The 21,374-nt window shown below is 38.9% G+C and overlaps 1 pseudogene; it reads right to left on the bottom strand.

Annotated features, from left to right (window-relative positions):
- Positions 1-21,121, bottom strand: part of LOC143661106 (T-complex protein 1 subunit zeta-like) — a 32,475-nt pseudogene extending 11,354 nt beyond the window's left edge.
- Between the last annotated feature and the right edge of the window lie 253 nt (positions 21,122-21,374).

Below are 21,374 nucleotides of genomic sequence, written 5' to 3'. Positions count from 1 at the left end.
GTTTTCAACAGGAAAGGATGTTGAATCTTGTCAAATGCCTTCTCTGCATCAATTGAGATGATCATGTAATTTTTCTGCTTTGATTTGTTGATATGGTGTATTACAGTAATTGATTTTCTTATGTTGAACCATCCTTGCATACCTGGGATGAGTCCTACTTGGTCATGATGTATAATTCTTTTAATGTGTTGCTGGATTTGATTTGCTAGAATTTTTTGAGGATTGTTGCATCTATATTCATTAGAGAGATTGGTCTGTAGTTTTCTGTTTTTGTAATATCTTTGCCTGGTTTTGGTATGAGGGTGATGTTGGCGTCATAGAATGAATTAGGTAGCTTTCCCTCCACTTTGAATTTTTTGAAGAGTTTGAGCAGAGTTGGTACTAATTCTTTCTGGAATGTTTGATAGAATTCACATGTGAAGCCGTCTGGTCCTGGGCTTTTCTTTTTGGGAAGGTTTTGAATGACTGATTCAATTTCTTTACTTGTGATTGGTTTGTTGAGGTCATCTATTTCTTCTTGAGTCAAAGTAGGTTGTTCATGCCTTTCTAGGAACTCGTCCATTTCATCTACATTGTATTTATTAGCATAGAGTTGTTCATAGTATCCTGTTATTACCTCCTTTATTTCTGTGAGGTCAGTGGTTATGTCTCCTCTTCCATTTCTGATCTTATTTACTTGCGTCCTCTCTCTTCTTCTTTTTGTCAGTCTTGCTAAGGGTCCATCAATCTTACTGATTTTCTCATAGAGCCAACTTCTGGTCTTACTGATTTTCTCTATTGTTTTCATGTTCTCAATTTCATTTATTTCTGCTCTAATCTTTGTTATTTCTTTCCTTTTGCTTGCTTTGGGGTCAGTTTGCTGTTCTTTCTCCAGTTCTTCCAAGTGGACAGTTAATTCCTGAATTTTTGCCTTTTCTTCTTTTCTGATATAGGCATTTAGGGCAATAAATTTCCCTCTTAGTACTGCCTTTGCTGCGTCCCATAGGTTTTGATATGTTGTGTTTTCATTTTCATTCGCTTCGAGATATTTACTAATTTCTCTTGTGATTTCTTCCTTGACCCACTCGTTGTTTAAGAGTGTGTTGTTGAGCCTCCACGTATTTGTGGATTTTCTGGCACTCTGCCTATTATTGATTTCCAACTTCATTCTTTTATGATCCGAGAAAGTGCTGTGTATGATTTCAATCTTTTTAAATTTGTTTAGACTTGCTTTGTGACCCAGCATATAGTCTATCTTTGAGAATGATCCATGAGCACTTGAGAAAAAGGTGTATCCTGCTGTTGTGGGGTGTAATGTCCTATAAATGTCTGTTAAGTCTAGCTCATTTATTGTAATATTCAAGTTCTCTGTTTCTTTATTGATCCTCTGTCTAGATGTTCTGTCCATTGATGAGAGTGGCGAATTGAAGTCTCCAAGTATTGTGGTAGATGTGTCTATTTCCCTTTTCAGTGATTGCAGTGTATTCCTCATGTATTTTGGGGCATTTTGATTCGGTGCATAAATATTTATGATTGTTATGTCTTCTTGTTTAATTGTTCCTTTTATTAGTAGATAGTGTCCTTCTTTGTCTCTTTTAACTGTTTTACATTTGAAGTCTAATTTGTTGGATATTAGTATAGCTACTCCTGCTCTTTTCTGGTTGTTATTTGCATGAAATATCTCTTCCCAACCTTTCACTTTCAACCTATGTTTATCTTTGGGTCTAAGATGTGTTTCCTGTAGACAGCATATAGAGGGGTCCTGTTTTTTAATCCATTCTGCCAGTCTATGTCTTTTGATTGGGGAATTCAGTCCATTAACATTTAGTGTTATTACTGTTTGGGTAATACTTTCCTCTACCATTTTGCCTTTTGTATTGTATATATCATATCTGATTTTCCTTCTTTCTACACTCTTCTCCATACCTCTCTCTTCTGTCTTCTCATATCTGACTCTAGTGCTCCCTTTAGTATTTCTTGCAGAGCTGGTCTCTTGGTCACAAATTTCTCCCTCATTTTTGAAGGACAATTTTGCTGGATATAGAAGTCTTGGTTGGCAGTTTTTCTCTTTTAGTAATTTAAATATATCATCCCACTGTCTTCTAGCTTCCATGGTTTCTGCTGAGAAATCTACACATAGTCTTATTGGGTTTCCCTTGTATGTGATGGATTGCTTTTCTCTTGCTGCTTTCAAGATCCTCTCTTTCTCTTTGACCTCTGACATTCTAACTAGTAAGTATCTTGGAGAACGCCTATTTGGGTCTATTCTCTTTGGGGTGCGCTGCACTTCTTGGATCTGTAATTTTAGGTCTTTCATAAGAGTTGGGAAATTTTCAGTGATAATTTCTTCCTTTAGTTTTTCTCTTCCTTTTCCTTTCTCTTCTCCTTCTGGGACACCCACAACACGTATATTTGTGTGCTTCATATTATCATTCAATTCCCTGAGCCCCTGCTCAAATTTTTCCATTCTTTTCCCTATAGTTTCTGTTTCTTTTTGGATTTCAGATGTTCCATCCTCCAGTTCACTAATTCTAGCCTCTGTCTCTTTAAATCTACTATTGTAGGTTTCCATTGTTTTTTTCATATCTTCTACTGTGTTTTTCAATCCCATAAGTTCTGTGATTTGTTTTTTCAGACTTTCCATTTCTTCTGTTTTTTGATCCCATGCCTTCTTCATGTCCTCCCTCAATTTATTGATTTGGTTTTTGAAGAGGTTTTCCATTTCTGTTTGTATATTCAGAATTAGTTGTCTCAGCTCCTGTATCTCATTTGAGCTATTGGTTTGTTCCTTTGACTGGGCCATATCTTCAATTTTCCTGGTGTGATTTGTTATTTTTTGTGGCGTCTGGGCATTTAATCAGATTTCCCTGAATGTGGGACCCAGCAGGTTGAAAGACTTTCCTGTGAAGTCTCTGGGCTCTGTTTTTCTTATCCTGCCCAGTATGTGGTGCTTGTCTGTCTGCGGGTCCCACCAGCAAAAGATGTTGTGGCTCCTTTAACTTTGGAAGACTCTCGCTGCTGGGTGTGTGGTGGAGACAGAGGAAAGGTTGTAGGTTGGTTTTAATGGCTTCAAATTGTGAAGTCCTGGGATCTGAATTCCTTGAGAGAGGGATTCCACCTGAGTTGCATTTCACCCCTCCGGCGGGGAAGGTTCAGGTGGTAGAGAGCCCTGAAAGCAGCCTGTTTCTGGTTTGCGGCAGTTGTAACCTATGTAATCCCAGCGCTGAGCCCAGAGGCAATGAAGCCTCCGTAGAAACAGCCGTAGAAAGCTCTGTTTCGCCCCCTTTCCTCTTTTTCAGTTAGCCCAATTGGTGACTTCCACCTTGATCAGTTTTGCCTGAGCTGAGGGCCTATTTTTAGTAGTCAGAAGTTGTTCCTTAATGCCACTATTGGTGTTAGGTTGGGCTCAGTCTCTACTACTGTTGGAGACTCTTTCCTTTCCCTCCGGGAAGTCGCCTGTCGGGGAGGGTCGCCAGCCGCCGCAGCTTGGGGAACCGCTGTTCTGATGCTCCCAGCCGGCCTGGGAAGCTGCGTGTGTGGAAGGGGCTGCGGTCGCCGGCCACCACGGCTTGGGGGACTGCTGTTCCAAGGCTACCAGCCGGTCTGGGAAGCCACGCATGGGGGAGGGTCGCTGGCTGCCATGGCTTGGGAAACCGCTGTTCCGATGCTCCCAGCTGGTCTGGGAAGCCATGTGTGGGAGGGCCACCACGGCTTGGGGAATTGTCGGTCCAATGTTCCCAGCCGGCCCGGGAAGCCGCGTGTGTGGAAGGGGCTCCGGTCGCCGCGGCTTGGGGAACCCGATCCAAAGCTCCCAGCCGGCCCGGGAAGGAGGGAGGGAGGGGCTCCGGCCGCCAGCCGCTTCGGCCTGGGGAAGCGCGCACCTCTTGGGGACCTCACCGCAGCGGAGTTTCTTAGTCGGTCCAGCCGTTCCAAAACGGGGTATGCTGTGTGTTTGGTCTCTGTCGTGGCTCCGGGAGCTATTCTGTACTGTTTCTAGTTCTTTAGTAGTTGTTCTGGAGGAGGAACTAAGACCCGCGCGTCTTACTAAGCCGCCATCTTCTCCGGAAGTGCAAATGGAAAATTTTTAACTGAAAACACAAAAATCTAAATAAAATACTCAGTGGATGAGCTCAACAGCAGAATTCAGGGAACATAGAAAAAGAATCAGAGAAGTGGAATATCAGATCAATAAAAAATTATCCAATATGAAAACAGAGAAATGGACTAAAAATAAGTAAATAAACAGAGATTCAAACGTCTGATATTTGTGTCACTGAAACACAGATGGAGATGGAAGGCAGAGCTGAAAAGAACTCAAAAGAATAATTGCTGAGAACTTTCCAAATTGGCAATAGAAATACAAACAGCTGAGCAAACACCCAAATAGATAAACCCTTGAAAATACACACAAAGATACATCATAGTCAAACTCCTAAAAAGTAAACATTTATAAATATTGAATATAGCAAAAGAGAAAGAGATCTTACCAGCAGGGGAAAAAAATTTCCAGTAACAGCAGATTCCTCATTAGAAACTATGGAGGCCAGAATAAAGTAGCAAAATGTTTTATAAACGCTGACAGAAAAGAACTGTCAAACCAAAATTCCATTTCCAGTAAAGTGTCCTTGAGGAATAAAGAAAAAGTTAAGACATTCTAAGATGAAGGAAAATGCAGAGAATTTGTTACCAAAAGATTTACCCTAAATGAATTGCTCAGGGAGGTCCTATAAATAGAACAGCATGATAAAAGAAGGAAACCTGAAACATCAGGAAGAAGGTAAGAATACAGTGAGCAAAAATATGAGAAAATAAAATAGCTCCTCTTTCTCCTCTTTGAATTTTGATATCATATTTTATGGCTGAAGCAAAATTTATAACACTGTGATATGACTCTATTTGTAGAGAGAATATCTAAGACATTATATTATCAACAGGAGAGGGTGAAGGAACTTAAAGGGAGTAAAGTTTCTACACTTCACTCATACTGGTAAAATGACGACACCAAAAGATTAAGATAAATTATGTATATATAATATAATACATAGAGAAAGCACTCTAAAAGCTACACCATGAGATACAATAACAAAGACCATAGATAACCCAAAGTGATATTCTAAAAACTATTCAAGCAACACTGACAAGCAAGAAAATGGAAACAGAGAAATGAACAATAGGCATGACAATGAGAAAATAAAAAATAAAATGGCAGATTTAAATCCTAAAATATCAATAGTTGCTTTAAATATAAATGAGCTGAATGCACCAATTAAAAGGCAGCAATTGGCAGAATGGATTAAACAACATAACCCAATGGAATTCCTTAAGAAACTCCTTTCAAATTTATTTCAAACTCCACAAGAAACTCACTTCAAATATGACAGTCAAGTTGAATATAAAAGGATAAAAGAAAATATGTAATGAAAATTATAATCAAAGTAAAACAGGAGTGGCTATATTCATATTATATAATGAATATACAGTGGGTGTTTCAATTTGCTAAAGCTGCTGGAATGCAGTATACCAGAAAAGGATCCGTTTTTATAAAAGGGATTTATTAAGTTACAGGTTTACAGTTGTAAGGCCTTAAAAATATCCAAACTAAGGCATCTGTTCTAGTTTGAAAGCTGCTGGAATGCAATATGCCAGAAACAGAATGGTTTTTAAAAAGCAAAATTTAATAAGTTACAAGTTTACAGTTCTAAGGCTATGAAAATGTCCAAATTAAAATAAGACTATAGAAATGTCCAATCTAAGGCATCCAGGGAAAGATACCTTGGTTCAAGAAGGCCAATGAAGTTCAGGGTTTCTCTCTTAACTGGGAAGGCAGGTGACAAACATGGCAACGTCTGCTAGCTTTCTCTCCAGGCTTCTTGTGTCATGAAGCTCCCCCAGGGGTATTTTTCTTCTTTATCTCCAAGAGTCTCTGGCTGCATGGACTCTAAAGCTTTTTCCAAAATGGTTCCCTTTTAAAGGGCTCCAGTAAGCAATCCCACCTTGAATGGGTAGAGACACATCTCCATGGAGACCGTCTAATCAAAAGTTACCACCCACAATTGGGTGGGTCATATCTTCATGGACAATCAAAAAGCTCCAACCCACCAATACTAAATCATGATTAAAGGACATGGCTTTTCTGGGGTACACCACAGATTCAAACCAGCACAGCATCCAAAGAAAGATACCTTGACTCCAAATAAAGGCCTGTGTCTGTCACATGGGAAGGCATATGGTTCCTTTCTGCTGGTCCTTACTTACAGAGTGAATGATTTCCTTTTTAAGCATCTGTGAGTCCTTAGCTGCTCTGGGCTAAAATTCTGAATTTCTTCTCTTAGCATCCCATGGCTTTCTCCAGGTTCTGGCTTTCCAGTACTTGCTTTGCATCTCATGGGAAGGCATATGGTGAGGTCTATTGGACTCTGCATCTCCAAATGTCCATGTCTAGGCATCTTCTCTCTGTACCAGCTATCCAAGCATCTGTGTTGGCATTCCAAGCATCTATGCACTCCAAGCATCTCTAAATGTCTGGTTCTGAGATTTCTTCAAAATATTTCCCCTTTTAAAGGACTCCAGTAAACTAATTAAAATCCACGTTGAATGGGTAGGATCACCCTCCATGAAAATAATTTAATTAAAAGGTCACACTCACATTTGGATGTGTCACATCTCCATATAAACAACCTAATCAAAAGTTTCCACCCTAAACAATAGATCTGCCCCCACAAAATTGGAATAGAATTAAAAGCACATGGCTTTTCTGGGGTACATAACAGTTTCAAACCAGCACAGTGGCTTTATTAATATTATGTAATCTAGACTCACACATCAAGAACTAAAGAAAGCAGAGGAAATAAATTCAAAGCTAACAGAAGAAAGGAAATAATAAAGATAAGATCAGAAATCAATAAAATCAGTGAAGTGGAAAGCAGAATCAATAGAAAAAAGTCAATGAAACAAGGAGTTAGTTCTTTGAAAATATCAATAAAGTGGACAACTTCTAACAAGAATGACAAAGAAAAAGAGAATAGACACATTACCAATTTCAGGTTTGAAACACAATGATAGCAAAAGTATATTAAAGGAATACTATGACTGACTTTACACACATGAATTTGATAACTTAGATGACATGAACGAGTTCATTGAAAAAGTAAAATTACTCAATATAAACTCAATTAAAAAGTAGATCATTTGAATACACCATGTCTTAGTTTCCTGGCTGCTAGAACAAATAACACACAATGGGTTGGCTTAAACAATGGAATTTTATAGGCTCACTGTTTTAAGCCAGGATAAGTCCAAAACTTAGGTATCAGCAAGGTAAAGCTTTCTCTCCCAAAACTAGTGTTCTTGAACTGGCCACCAGCAACCCTTTGGTCCTTGGATTTTCTATGAAATGACAATGCACATGATAGTGTCTTCTCCTTTCTCTTCTGGGTTCCATTGACTTCCAGCTTCTTGCTCTTCCTGAGGCTTTCTCTCTCTAAATCTGAATCTCATTCTTCTTATAAAGTACTTTAATAATCTGGATTAAACCCTCAAGTGACTCAGTTGGCCATAATTTAACTGAAATTAACATCTCCGAAAGGTCTCATTCACAATGGGTTCATACCCACAGGAGTGGATTAATATTGACAACATGTTTTCCTGAGGTGTGTAATTCAGTCCCAATAGACCATAACTATTAAGGACAATGAATTTTCAATTTTAAAACTGAAAAAGTGAAATTTCCAGGTCAAAATGGTTTCACTGGAGAATTCTACCAAAAATTTTTTTTTAAATCTTACACCAATTCTACACAATATTTTTCAGAAAATATGGGAGAAGGGAGCACTTCCCATTTCATTTTATGAAGCTAGTATTACCCTGATACCAAAACTACTCAAAGATAACACACACACACACATACACACACAAAGAAAGGCAATTAAAGACCAGTATTTCCCAAAAATATAAACATGAAAATCATTAACAAAATATCAGCAGTTAGAAATTCTTACCTGCTGTGCCAGAGACCTGGGTTCGATTCCTGGTGCCTGCCCATGCAAAAAGAAAAAGAAATTAGCTATTAGAATTCAATGATGTATAAAAATTCCTATCAAAATGCCAGCAAGTTTTTTGTAGAAATAGATAAAATTATTTTAAAATATTATGGAAAGGCAAAGGAACTTACAATATCTAAAACATTTTTCAGAAGGAAAAATAAAGTGAGAGGAATCAGCTTACCCAGTGTCAAGCCTTATTACTTAGCTACAGTAATCAAGGCTATGTGATGTTTTCAGAGAGATAAACACATAGATCAATGGAAGAAGATAGAGAACCCAGAAATAGGCCGATATAGGCCCAAGTGATTTTATCAAAGGTGCCAAAGCAGTTCAATGAAGTAAAGATAGCCTTTTCAACAAATGATGCTAGAGAAATTGAACATACACAGGGAAAAAAAATGAATCTTGAATTAAGTCTCACACCTTATGGAAATTAAAAATGGATCATGGGGTACATGGGTGATTTGGTGGTAGAATGCTCACCTCCCGTGCAGGAGACCCGGGTTCAATTCCCAGACCATACAGTACTGCCCTCCATCCCCCAAAGGAATGAACCATGGACTTACATTTCCACAAAACTATAAAACCTGTAGGAAAAAAAACATAGGAGAAAATCTTTGCGATCTAGAGCTAGGCAAAGAATTCATACACTTGATATCAAAAGCACAACCCATAAAAGGAAAAGTCGATAAATTGAACTGCATCAAAATTAAAACATTTTCTCTATGAAATATCCTGTTAAGAGGATGAAAATAGATGGGTAAAAACATTTGCAAACCATGTATCATACCAAAGACTCATTTCAATGATATATAAAGAACTCTCAAGACTCAAAGTAAAACCCAAACTGTCCAATTATAAAATGGGCGGATTTTTCTGAGGAGACTATACAGATAGTAAAAAAGCATGTAAAAAAGTTTGTAATTTCATTAGCCATTAGGGTGTTAAAATGAGACATCATTACAGACCTATCAAAATGGTTAAACTAGCTACTGACAACACCAAATGCTGGTGAGGATGTGAATCACTCACACATAACTGGTGGTATGTAAAATGTGTCAGTCACTCTAAAAATCAGTTTAGATTTTAGTTAAGAAACTTCTTAAGAAAACAAACAGGCAACTACCATATGAGTGAGCATTTGAACTCTTGAGTATTTATCCCAAAGAAATGAAAAGTTCTTTCAACAAAAACCTGTACCTGAATGTTAATAGTATTTTGTTGATAATATCCAAAATTTGGAAATAATAAATGTCCTTCAATAAAAAAATGGTTAAGTAAACTGTAACATAACTATATGTTCTAGTTTGCTAGCTGTCAGAATGCAATATACCAGAAACAAAATGGCTTTTTAAAAAGGGAATTTAATAAGTTGCTAGTTTACAATTCTAAGGCTGTGAAAATGTCCCAATTAAAACAAGTCTATAGAAGTGTCCAGTTTAAGGCATCCGGGGAAAGATACCTTGGTTCAAGAGGGCCGATGATGTTCAACATTTCTCTCTCAGCTGGAAGGCACATGGCGAATATGGCGGCACCTACTGGCTTTCTCATAGCTCTACCAAAAGGGACTCTCTAAAGTGTTTTCTCTTCTAAAGGATTCCAGTAAGCAACTCCACCTTCAATGGGTGGAGACACACCTCCATAGAAATCATCTAATCAAAAGTTACCACCCACAATTGGGTGGGTCACATCTGCATGGGAATGATCAATATGCTCCCACCCAGCAGTACTGAATGAAGATTAAAGGACATGGCATTTCTGGGGTCCACCATAGACAAAAACCAGCACATCATACTATGACTACTATTCAGAAATATTCTGTCGATACTTGCAGCAGTCTAGATGAATGTTCAGAAAATTATGCCAAGGGAAAAAAAGCCATTCTCACATCTTCACAATGGATTTGTACCAGAACGCAGATGTGAAAACCATCACTAAGTCTTAAGACACAATGAGAAAGGAAAAGATTCATATCAACATTAACATCGCTGGACTCATAGTTTCAGGCAAGTCCACCACTACTGGCCATCTGATCTACAGATGTGGTGGAGTTGACAAAAGAACCATCAAAAAAATTGAGAATGAAGATGCTGAGATGGGAAGGGGCTCCTTCAAATATGCCTGGGTCCTGGATGAACTGAAAGCTGAACGTGAGCATAGGATCATCATTAACATCCCCCTGTGGGGATTTTTAAAAATATTTTTATTGGAAATCTTCACACACATACATTCCATACATAGTATACAACCAATGGCTCACAATACCATCACATAGTTGTGTATTCATCACCATGATCATTTTTGAATATTTGCATCACTCCAGAAAAAAGCAGAAAGAAAAACTCGCACATCCCATAGCCCTTACTCCTCCCTCCTACTGATCACTAGTATTTAAATCTACCCAATTTTTTTACTCTTTATTCCTCCCCTATTATTTATTTATTTATTATCCTTGTATTTTTACTCATCTGTCCATACCCTGGATAAAAGGAGCATCAGACACAAGGTTTTCACAATCACACAGTCACATTGAATTGGTTGTCCCTATTGCTTGCGAGAGTATCAGGAATTCCCCAGATGGGAAAGTTTAGTATTTCCTCCGTTTTTGCCAGTTCCCTGTGAGGACTTTGCAAATACTTTTTTATTTTCTGCCCAAATTACACTGGGATATATTGGGGCATCACAGTAACTTGTACAAACCAACAAGATCTCACACCCTTATCAAGATTCCATATAATTATGATATTCAAATAAATGGACCACACGAGTTAAATTAGATAATGCACTACCCAAAATATAAATTTTGCACCAAATGAACATCTCTTCCTCTGGTTTCACACAGAAGTTGAAGTTTTAAAAGTATGGACCATATCATCCTTTACCTTGTATTCTGATTTACCTTAAGTCTTATCAAAATCAGCTTCATTCATATCTCTAGTTGAAATCTGATCACTTTTTCAACTTTTTGAACAGTTGCTGTATGGAGTAATGCTGACTTTCACAGCTTCAGAGCTCTAACTCTGAGTCTCAGGTGTCACATAAATAGCAGAAGTTTCAGGGAATGACCAGATTATACACAAATAGCTCAGTATCTCAGAATTTAGAAATAATTGTTACAACTCCAAAATAGATGTGACTGCTGTAAGAGCTCACTCTAGGACCCTTTACAATAGGCTCCAACCTGATAACCATATTCTCAACTTCAGTGCTCCAAGTTTGTATGATTAGTCCATATGAGTCAGGCATGATAATGCTTATCTTTTTGTTTCTGCCATTTCATTCAACACACTGTCCTTAAGGTTCATTCACATATTGCACACCTCACAACTTCATTCAGTCTTGCAGTTACTCTGTAGTCCTTTGTGTGAACACACCACAGTTACCCCTTCCATCCCTCAGTCATTATACCTGTAGGCCACCTCCATCCATTGTGTGCTGTGAACACTGCTGCCATAAACACCAGTGTGCAAATGTCCATTTGTGTCCCGACTCTTAGTTCCTCCAGGCATTTGTCTAGCAACAGGGATGCAGGATCATATGGCAACCCCACCCCTATCCTCTTTAGAATCATCATGCAGAGGAGCTGCACCTCTCAGCTTCTCTACCAACAGTGAATAGGTACATGTCTTTCTCCACATTTTCTCTAGCACTTGTTTCTCTCTATTCATTTTTAAGCAGTTTTATTTGCACATCATACGATCCAGCCTAAGTAAATAGACATGCCTTGGCCACCATAATCTATATAAAGACATTTCCTTTACTTCGCAAATAATCCATAGCCTTCCCCCATAACGCTGCTTGTTGACATTTAGTTTTTGGCATAATGCCTTTCTTACATTCAGTGAAAGTATATTACAATTTTACTGCTAGCTATAGACCCTAGCTAGCATTGACTGTACTTTTTCCCATATACCATCCCATTTTCAACATCTTGCAATGTTGACATTCATTTGTTTTCCCTCATGCAAAAACATTTTTTATTTGTACATTTAATAACCATCATTGTCCACTCTAGCTATTCCTGTGTTATAAAGTCTCAGTCTTTATTGTCTAACTTTCCTTCTGGTTTCGTACATGCCCCCAGCCCTTCTCCCTCAACAATACTCACATTCAGCTTCATTTGGTGTACTTATGTTATTGTGCTACCATCAGATAGTATTGTGCTATCCATTTCTGAATTTTTTACAATCAGTCCTATTGTACATTCTTTGCTCCTTCAGCACCAAAGTCCCAATCTCTCCCCAGTTGCTATTTCCTGATAACCTGTGTTCTTAACTTCAACTCTCAAAATTTACTTATTAATGTTAGTTCATATTAGTGAGGCCATATAGTATTCGTCCTTTAGTTTCTGGCTAATTTCACTCAGCATAATGTTCTGAAGGTTCATCAACATTGTTACATGCTCCATGATTATCCTGTCTTACAGCTCCATAGTATTCCGTTATATGTACATATCACAGCTTGTTGAGCCAGTCTTCCATTGATGGACATTTGGGCTGTTTCCATCTCTTGGCAATTGTAAATAATACGGCTAGATAAACTGGTGAGCTAATGTTGGTTTGTGTCCTTGCCTTTAGTTCCTCTGAATATATACCTAGAAATGGAATTGCTGGATCATATAGCAATTCTGTACTTACCTTCCTGAGGAATTGCCAAACTGCCTTCCAGAGCAGTTGTACCATTTTACATTGCCACCAGCAAAGGATAAGTTTACTTCTTTCTCCACATGCTCTCCAGCATTTGTCATTTTCTGTTCTTTTGAAAATGGCCATTCTAGTGGGTGTGACATGATATCTTACTGTAGTTTTGATTTGCATTTCATTAGTGGCTAGTGAAATTGAGCATTTTTTCATGTGTCTTTTAGCCGTATACGTTTCCTCTTCTGAAAAGTGTATGTCTTTTGCCCATTTATAATTGCTTTTTAATCTTTTTGCTATCAAATTGTAGAATCTCTTTATATATTCTGTATACTAAACCCTTATATGATGTGTGGTTTCCAAATATTGTCTCCCATTGCATGGGCTGCCTTTTTATTTTCTTGACAAATTTGTTTGATGCACAAGAGTGTTGAATTTTGAGAAGATCCCATTTATGTATTTCTGTTTTCATTGACTGTGCTTTGGGTGTAAGGTCTCGGAAACCACCTCCCATCACAAGATATGATATTTCCCTGTATTTTCTTCAAAAAATTTTATGGTCTTAACACAAGTGTTTAGGTCTTTGACCCATTTTGAGTCAACTTTTATATAGGGTGTGAGATATATATCCTCCTTCATTCTTTTGCATATGGATATCCAGTTCTCTAAACACCATTTATTGAAGAGGTTGCTTTGACGGCCTTATCAAAGAACAGTTGTCCATAGATGAGAAGGTCTATCTCTGAACACTCAATTCCATTCCATTGATCAATGTATCAAGCTGTATGCCAGTACCATGCTGTTTTCACCACTGTTGCTTCATAATATGCTTTCAAGTCAGGTAGTGTGAGACCTCCCACTTTGTTTTTCCTTCTCAGGATATTTTTGGCTATTCAGGGCACCTTCCAAATAAATTTAGTTATTGATTTTTCTATTTCTGCAAAGTAGGTTATTGGGATTTTAATTGGTATTGCTTTGAATTTATAAATCAATTTGGGTAGAACTGGCATCTTAACTATGTTTAGTCTTCCAATCCATGAACATGGTATGCCATTCCATTTACTTAGGTCCTCCATGATTTCTTTTAGTAATTTCCTGTAGTTTTCTCTGTATAGGTCTTTTGTATCCTTAGTTAAATTTATTCCTAAATATTTGATTCTTTTGGTTGCAAGAATTTTTTCTTGATTTCCTTCTCAGATCGCACATCATTAGTGTATAAAAAAGCTGCTGATTTTGGGGAGTTGATCGTGTGCACTGCCACTTGGCTGTACTCATTTATTAGTTCTAATAGCTTTGCTGTCAATTTTTTGGGATTTTCGAACTATAGTATCATGTCATCTGCGAACACTGAGAGTTTTACTTCTTCCTTTCCAATTTGGATACCTTTTATTTCTTTTTCATTTCTAATTGCTCTGGCAAGAAGTTCCAGCACAATGTTGAATGACAATGGCAGCAGTGGGTGTCCTTGTCTTGTTCCTGATCTTAGAGGGAAAGCTTTCAGTCTTTCCCCATTGAAGATGATGTTAGCTGTGTGTTTTTCATATATTCCCTTTATCATATTGCAGAAGTTCCCTTCTATTCCTATCCTTTGAAGTGTTTTCAACAAGAAAGGATGTTGAATTTTGTCAAATGCCTTTTCTGCATCAATCGAGATGATCACGTGGTTTTTCTTCTTTGATTTGTTGATATGGTATATTACATTAGTCGATTTTCTTATGTTGAACCATCCTTGCATACCTGGGATGAATCCTACTTGGTCATGGTGTATAATTCTTTTAATGTGCTGCTGGATTCGATTTGCAAGAATTTTGTTGAAGATTTTTGTGTCTGTATTCATTAGAGAGATTGGTCTGTAATTTTCTTTTCTTGTAATGTCTGTGTCCAGCTTTTGATATTAGGGTGCTGTTTGCTTCTCAGAATGAGAACTGTCACTCCTCTTCAGTTTTTCTTGAAGAGTTTGAGCAGGATTGATATCTTTCTTGAAGATATATTTATGTCTAGATATTTTATTTCCTTAATTAGTTTATTCTGGAGGTTATTTTTGCTCTTTTACCTAGGGTTTTATTGCTGGATAGCTTTGTTCTCTAGCTCTTCTCTGACGTTCAGTTCAACTTATTCTAGACTTCTAGCACAGGTTCTGTTTAACTGATCAGAATTTTTCAGTTCTTGTTTTTCTGTTTCTCACCCTGCTTATGTGGACTCTTTTCTTGAGGAAGATCTCCTCAGATATTATCGACCCCAGTCAGATTTTCCCAGACCAGACAGGCCCAAATCTCAGGAGGTGAGAGTAGCCTGCATCAGTTTTCCATAAGGGTAAGACCACCCAGGTTGTCAGACTGTTCTGTGAAACTTGTAGACTCTGTGCTTTTCCTGTCCTACTCAGCATGTGGCATTTGTCAGCCTGCATCTCCACATAGGTGTAAAGTAATGCAGTGCCTTTAATTCCAGCAGCCTCTCCCTACCAGTGATATAGTTGAGACAGAGGCTGAGATAGTTTGAGGGTTTTGATTGCTTTTTGTTTCCAGCCCATGGGGCCTGAATTCCCTGAAGGAGGGCCTCCACTTGAGCTGGGCCCTGCCCCACTTTCTTGGAGAAGATACACCCTACAGGGAGCTAACCCCTTTTCACCTCACTAGGTACTTTGTCTCTCAGACATGCCTTAATTCCACCTTTGCCTGGGGCAGTGCTGGAGACTGAAAGTGCTTCCAGTTCTATCTAATGAGATGAAAAGAAGTAAAAGAAAAAAAAAAAGGCAACTTTTCAGAGTTGGACCCTAGCTCCCCAGGTTTGCCAATAAATAGTTTGAGTTGACACATGTCTCTGTGAGTCCCAGGCTCTATGCGCCCCCTTTTTTTGGAGTCCAGCCCTTTTCCAGTATTTTGTGCTGTCCAACTCAAAAAGCCTCTGATTTTTAATTTTATTTTTTTCCATCAGCCCTGCCCCCTCTCTGCCTGGGTGAAAAGTCCTGGTTCTTTAGTGCTTACTCCAAGTTTATCTGTGCTCAGGGCCTGTTGTCAGTAGTCAGAATTTGTTAATTAATTCCACAATTGGAGTTTGGTTGAGCTAAGCCTTTATTAGCCCTACTAATAAAGTCTGTTTCCTTTCCCATCGGGGTACCAGCCTGCTCTGCCCATGGGGGAGGGGCACCAGCCCCCATGGCTTGGGAGACTTACAGTTCTGTGTGGGATTTCATCCATTGCACCCATTACAGACTGGTATGTGCTGTATGTCCTATCACTAATGTCCCCCCAGCAGTTGTTCCATACAGTTCCTGGCTATGTACTAGCTGCTCTGGAGAATGAACTAATTTTCACACCTCACCATGCTGCCATCTTGCCCTGCCTCCCCACTGTGGAAATTTGCGACCAGCAAGTATTATGTGACCATCATTGATACCCCAAGATAGAGAGTTTATTGAAAACATGATTACAGGCACATTTCAGGCTGGCTGTGCTATCCTGATTGTTGCTGCTGGTGTAGGTGAATTTGAAGCTGGTATCTCCAAGAATGGGCAGACCTGTGAGCATGCCCTTCTGGCTTACACGGTGGGTGTGAAACAACTAATTGTCAGTGTTAAAATGGATTACACTCATCCAGCCTATAGCCAGAAGAGATAAGAAAAAATCGTTAGGGAAGTCAGCACCTACGTTAAGAAAATTGGCTACTACCCCAACACAGTAGCATTTGTGCCAATTTCTGATTGGAATGTGACATGCTGGAACTAAGTGCTAACATGCCTTGGTTCAAGAGATGGAAAATCACCTGTAAGGATGCCAATGCCAGTGGAACCACACTGCTTGAAGCTCTGGATTGCATCCTGCCACCTACTTGTCTAACTGACACGCCCTTGCATTTGCCCCTCAGTATTGTCCCTGTGGACTAGTGAAGACTGGGGTTCTCAACTGGGTATGGTAGCCAACTTTGCTCCGGTCAATGTTCCAACTGAAGTAAAGTCTGTTGAAATGCACCATTAAGCTTTTTTTGCCCCCTGGTTACACCATAAAGCTTTGAATGAAGCTTATCCGAGGTACAATGTGGAACTTCAACATCAAGACTATGTCTGTTAGAGATGTTCGTCGTGGCTGTGTGGCTGGTTACTGCAAAAATGACCCACCAATGGAAGCAGCTGGCTTCTCTGCTCAGATGATTATTCTGAACCATTCAAGGCAAATCAATGCTGATTGTGCACCTGTGAAGCATTGTCACACAGCTCACCATTGCTTGCAAGTTTTCTGAGCTGAAGGAGAAGATTGATTTCTGTTTAGGTAAGAAATTGCAAGATGGCCTCAAATTCTTGAAATCTTGTGATGTTTCCATCATTGACATGTTTCTTGGCATATCACTGTGTATTGAGAGCTTTTCTGACTATTTTCCTCTGGGCCATTTTGCAGTTCATGATATGAGACAGTTGCTGTGATTATTGTGCTGGTTTGAAGCTATATGTACTCCAGAAAAGATCATGCTCTTTTAATACACTTCTGTGAGTGTAGACCTATTATAGGTGGGACCTTTTGATTAGGTTATTTAGTTATGCGACTTGCCTTATTCAAGGTGAGTCTTAATTCTCTTACTGGAGTCCTTTATAAATGGATAACAGACAGAAATAATCCCCAGAGAAGTTTAGAGAAAAGCCCCACAGAAGCTAAGAGAGCCATAAGCTAAAGAGAGAGATAGACAGAAGCTCAGAGAGGAAGCCATTGAAGCCGGAAGCTGTAAGTAACGATCCAGGAGAGAAGGGCCGGCAGATGTCACCATGTGCCTTACTATCTGATAGAGGAGCCCAAACTCACCTGTAGCTGGTCTTAGAGTCCAGGTATAGTCCGTTGAGGCCTTTATTTGGATATTTTAATGGACTTAGAATTGTAAGCTTGTAAGTTAATAAATCCCCATTGTAAAAGCCAGCCCATTTCTGGTATATTGCATTTCGTCAGCTTTAGCAAACTAAAACAGGTGTCATCAAGGCAGTGGACAAGAAGTCTGCTGGAAATGGCAAGGTCACCAAGTCTACCCCCAAAGTTCAGAAGGTAAAATGAATATTATCCTAACACCTGCCAACCTAGTCTTACTCCGTACTCACTCCATAGAATGGCCTCAGAACTATTTGTCTCAATTGACCATTTAAGTTTAATAGTGAAAGACTAGCTAATGATAATAATGCATTTGTGAAACCCTCAGAAGGAAAGGAATATTTTATGGACCATTTGTTTCTTTTGTATGGCAGTTTTAAAATATTTATTCTTCAATTTTTAAATGGAAACAACTTGACTAAAATGTTTTGGGTTTTTTTTTTTTTTTGCCTTAAGATTTATTGCACACTCTGTAGGCAACTGCTATAAGCCATCAAAAAAAAATCAAAGCTCAGTAACACAAAATTACACCTTCAATGAATGCAGAGATACCAACTGTATGAAAACAATTTTGTGGAAACAGGAGGAACACTAATCTGGGTGAGAGTAAGGAGACACCACAGGGTTTGGGATGGACATTTCTGCATAAGCAAATGTTCAGAAGCATGAAAATATGATCCGCCTGAAAATCTCTGATAACTCCAGCCCCTTAGTCACCATGCTCAGCCACCTTCTTCCTTCTGCCCCTCTGTCTCATGTTTTTTCCATTTTATACTTACAACTCTTATACTTCCTTGCCTCCAATTTATCCCTCTTTCCCTGCTGCAGAATGTAAATTTTTCTCAGGGACTATTTTGGCAAAGCTATTTCTAAAGTTTGAAAAGTCCAATTGATCCAGTAATTCTACTCACAGGAATTTATACTAAAGAAATAGTGGATACTTTCAAAAATTCATTACTTAGGTGTTATTTATAATAGCAGAATTTTTTTTTAATTTTTTTAAACATAAAAATAAGCAAATGCAAACATTCTTACCATATGATCATTCCATTCTTGGTATATAATCAATAACTCACAATATCATCACATAGTTATATATTCATCACCATGATCATTTCTTTTTATTTCTTTTTCTGAATAGATGCAAATGTTCCAAGAAGGAGCATCAGACACAAGGTTTTCACAATCACACAGTCACAGTCACATTGAGAAAGCTATATCATTATACAATCATCTTTAAGAAACATGGCTACTGGAACACAGCTCTGCAGTTTCAGGCACTTCCCTCCAGCCTCTCCAAGTTCATTCATTAATATTAGCTCATATCAGTAGGGCCATATAGTATTATCTATGGTATGAGCAGATGAGTAAAACATACTTATTAAAAATAAATAAATAATAGGGAACAAATGTTAAAATAAATTTAGTAGATTAAAGTGTTAGTGATCAATGAAAGGGAGTAATAACGGGTATAAAAAAAAGTAGGGGAAACAAAGGCTAAAATATATTGGGTAGATGGAAATATGAGCAGTCAATGAAAGGGAGGGGAATGGTATGTATGAGTTTTTTCTTTTTATTTCTTTTGCTGAATTGATGCAAATGTTGGTGGCAGTCATGGTGCAGGAGGGCAGAAGCTGTTTCTTTACACAATAGTTCTCCATGCGCTTACCTCTGCTGTTAACCATTGGCTCACCTGTGTTCAAGTCTGTGTTAGTTAGATTCGGTTGTCAACTTGGCCAGGTGAGCATACCTAGTTCTGTTGCTGCGGACACAAGCCAATGCTGTGTGACTCTCATCTGTTGCTAATTACATCTGCAGTCGGCTAGGAGGTGTGTCTGCTGCAATGAGTGACGTTTGACTTAATTGGCTGGTGCTTAAATGAGAGAACGCAATGTAGCACAGCCAAGCAGCTCTGCATTCCTCATCTTAGCACTTGCAGCTCAGCCCAGGCCTTTGGAGATGCAGAAAGAAGTCACCCCGGGGAAAGTTGTTGGAACCCAGGGGCCTGGAGAGAAGACCAGCAGAGACCATCCTGTGCCTTCCACGTAAGAAAGAACCTCAGTGGAAAGTTAGCTGCCTTTCCTCTGAAGAACCAACAAAATAAATCCCCTTTTATTAAAAGCCAATCCGTCTCTGGTGTGTTGCATTCCGGCAGCTAGCAAACTAGAACAAAGTCTATACCTAAAAGTTGACCTGATTCTGAACATTCTGCTTGTACTTTTACTGCTGTTTCCTGAAAGTCAAAACCAGAGTTCTGAGCAAGAACCTTGGGAAAAATGAGCAATGCATCAGAAAATGCTTGGACTCCAAGTTGGGCCCTGCCCTTTACACTGGGCTTATATTTAACCAGAGCTTCTGCCATTACCACTTCTACTGCACTGGTACCTGGAAACAAACAGCCATCATCAATAACATTTTTGACAGCCCTTGGGCCATCTCTTATCGTGTCTTTGACTTGAGTGAGTGTGTGCTTTCACCAGTATTTCACCAACAATGTCACAGAATGAAGATTGTTACATTTCTCAATAAAGGCGAACTATTCTTCTCCCGGTGTATACTCATAGACAAGGCCTGCATGCCCCAGACAGGATTTAAGTTATCCAAAGAATTTAGAGTTACCCCACCACATGCAAGAGTGAGCCTCTCCATATTTCTCCTTTTAGGTCCACGCAGAAGTACTATGCCTTCTTTTGCAAGAGCATCTAATGAAAAGAGGTCATTTCCCTTTTGACTAATGACAACAAATCCTTTATCTGAATCACCACAGAACTTCTTCAGTTCTATTTTTTTTAACTCTATCTTCAATGAATTTTCTTTCGGTTTTGCCTAGTTTCTCTCCTTCTTCTGCACTCTTGTAAAAACAGCCAGAATTTAAAAAAAAAAAAAAAGCTAGACTTCACTTTGGTTTTTTCTTATTCTCATGACACATTGCATATGAAGACATACATATCTTCTGCTCTTTTTTTTTTCATATCAGGATGCCATGCCCCACAATCCAAAACAAGCCTTCTGATTAAGCTTCTATCAGTTTCAGATTTATATTCCATCTCCATGTTCTCAGCCTTGAAAAGGTTGATAGGTTCATCTAGTTTATTTAATGGCCAAAATGGAGTCCACTACAGCCTCCATTAAGACATCAACAAGTTCAGCATGAAGTTTAGTATGTAGAGATGTTCTAGCCACATCCGTGTTTCTCTGGCCCTCTCTTTGCTTACTGATTTGTTCCAATCAAATCCTTTGCACTTTCAAATCCTTCTGTTATTATTCTTGAATGAAGACCTTCAGAAATGTAGAGATCGGCTTGTTTCAGCAGCTCTCCAGTGATTAGGAAATTGGAAGTGGTACCATCACCAGTTATGTCATCCTGAGCTGTTGCTACTTTTGCTATTGAAGAAGCCATTAGGTGTTCAATTTGCATTTCATGAAGCTGCACATTGCCATCTTTAGTAAGCCTGATGTCTCCAGTACCAGAAACAAGCATCTACATCATGCTCTTGAGCCCTGGGTTGATCCTCAGTTCGTCCTGCAGTCCTCATGCCGTATTCATGTTGACTGCCAGGGCGGCTTGGCCCTGAGCCAACTCAGCCTTGGGAATCAGGGTCTTCACAGCCGCCATAGCTGACCCAGCAGAGAGAGAGGAGGAAACCCCAAGACCAGCTCAGCGTGGCTGCAAGGTGACATCCCTGACACAGAATTTTGAGACCCATTAAAATAAAGTTTAATGAAGAAAAAAAAAAGTGATTTCCTGAAAGTTGCATACTGTATTATTCCATTTATCTAACATTCCTGAAATGACCAAATTATAGAAATGGTGAGCAGATTGGTGGCTAAGAAGGGGATAGGGCAAGAGGGAAGTAGGTGGGGCTATT

The sequence above is a fragment of the Tamandua tetradactyla genome, chromosome 17 (assembly GCF_023851605.1).
Source record: "Tamandua tetradactyla isolate mTamTet1 chromosome 17, mTamTet1.pri, whole genome shotgun sequence".
In the NCBI taxonomy this organism is placed as follows: Eukaryota; Metazoa; Chordata; class Mammalia; order Pilosa; family Myrmecophagidae; genus Tamandua; species Tamandua tetradactyla.
This window is presented reverse-complemented; position numbering and strand designations above follow the sequence as displayed.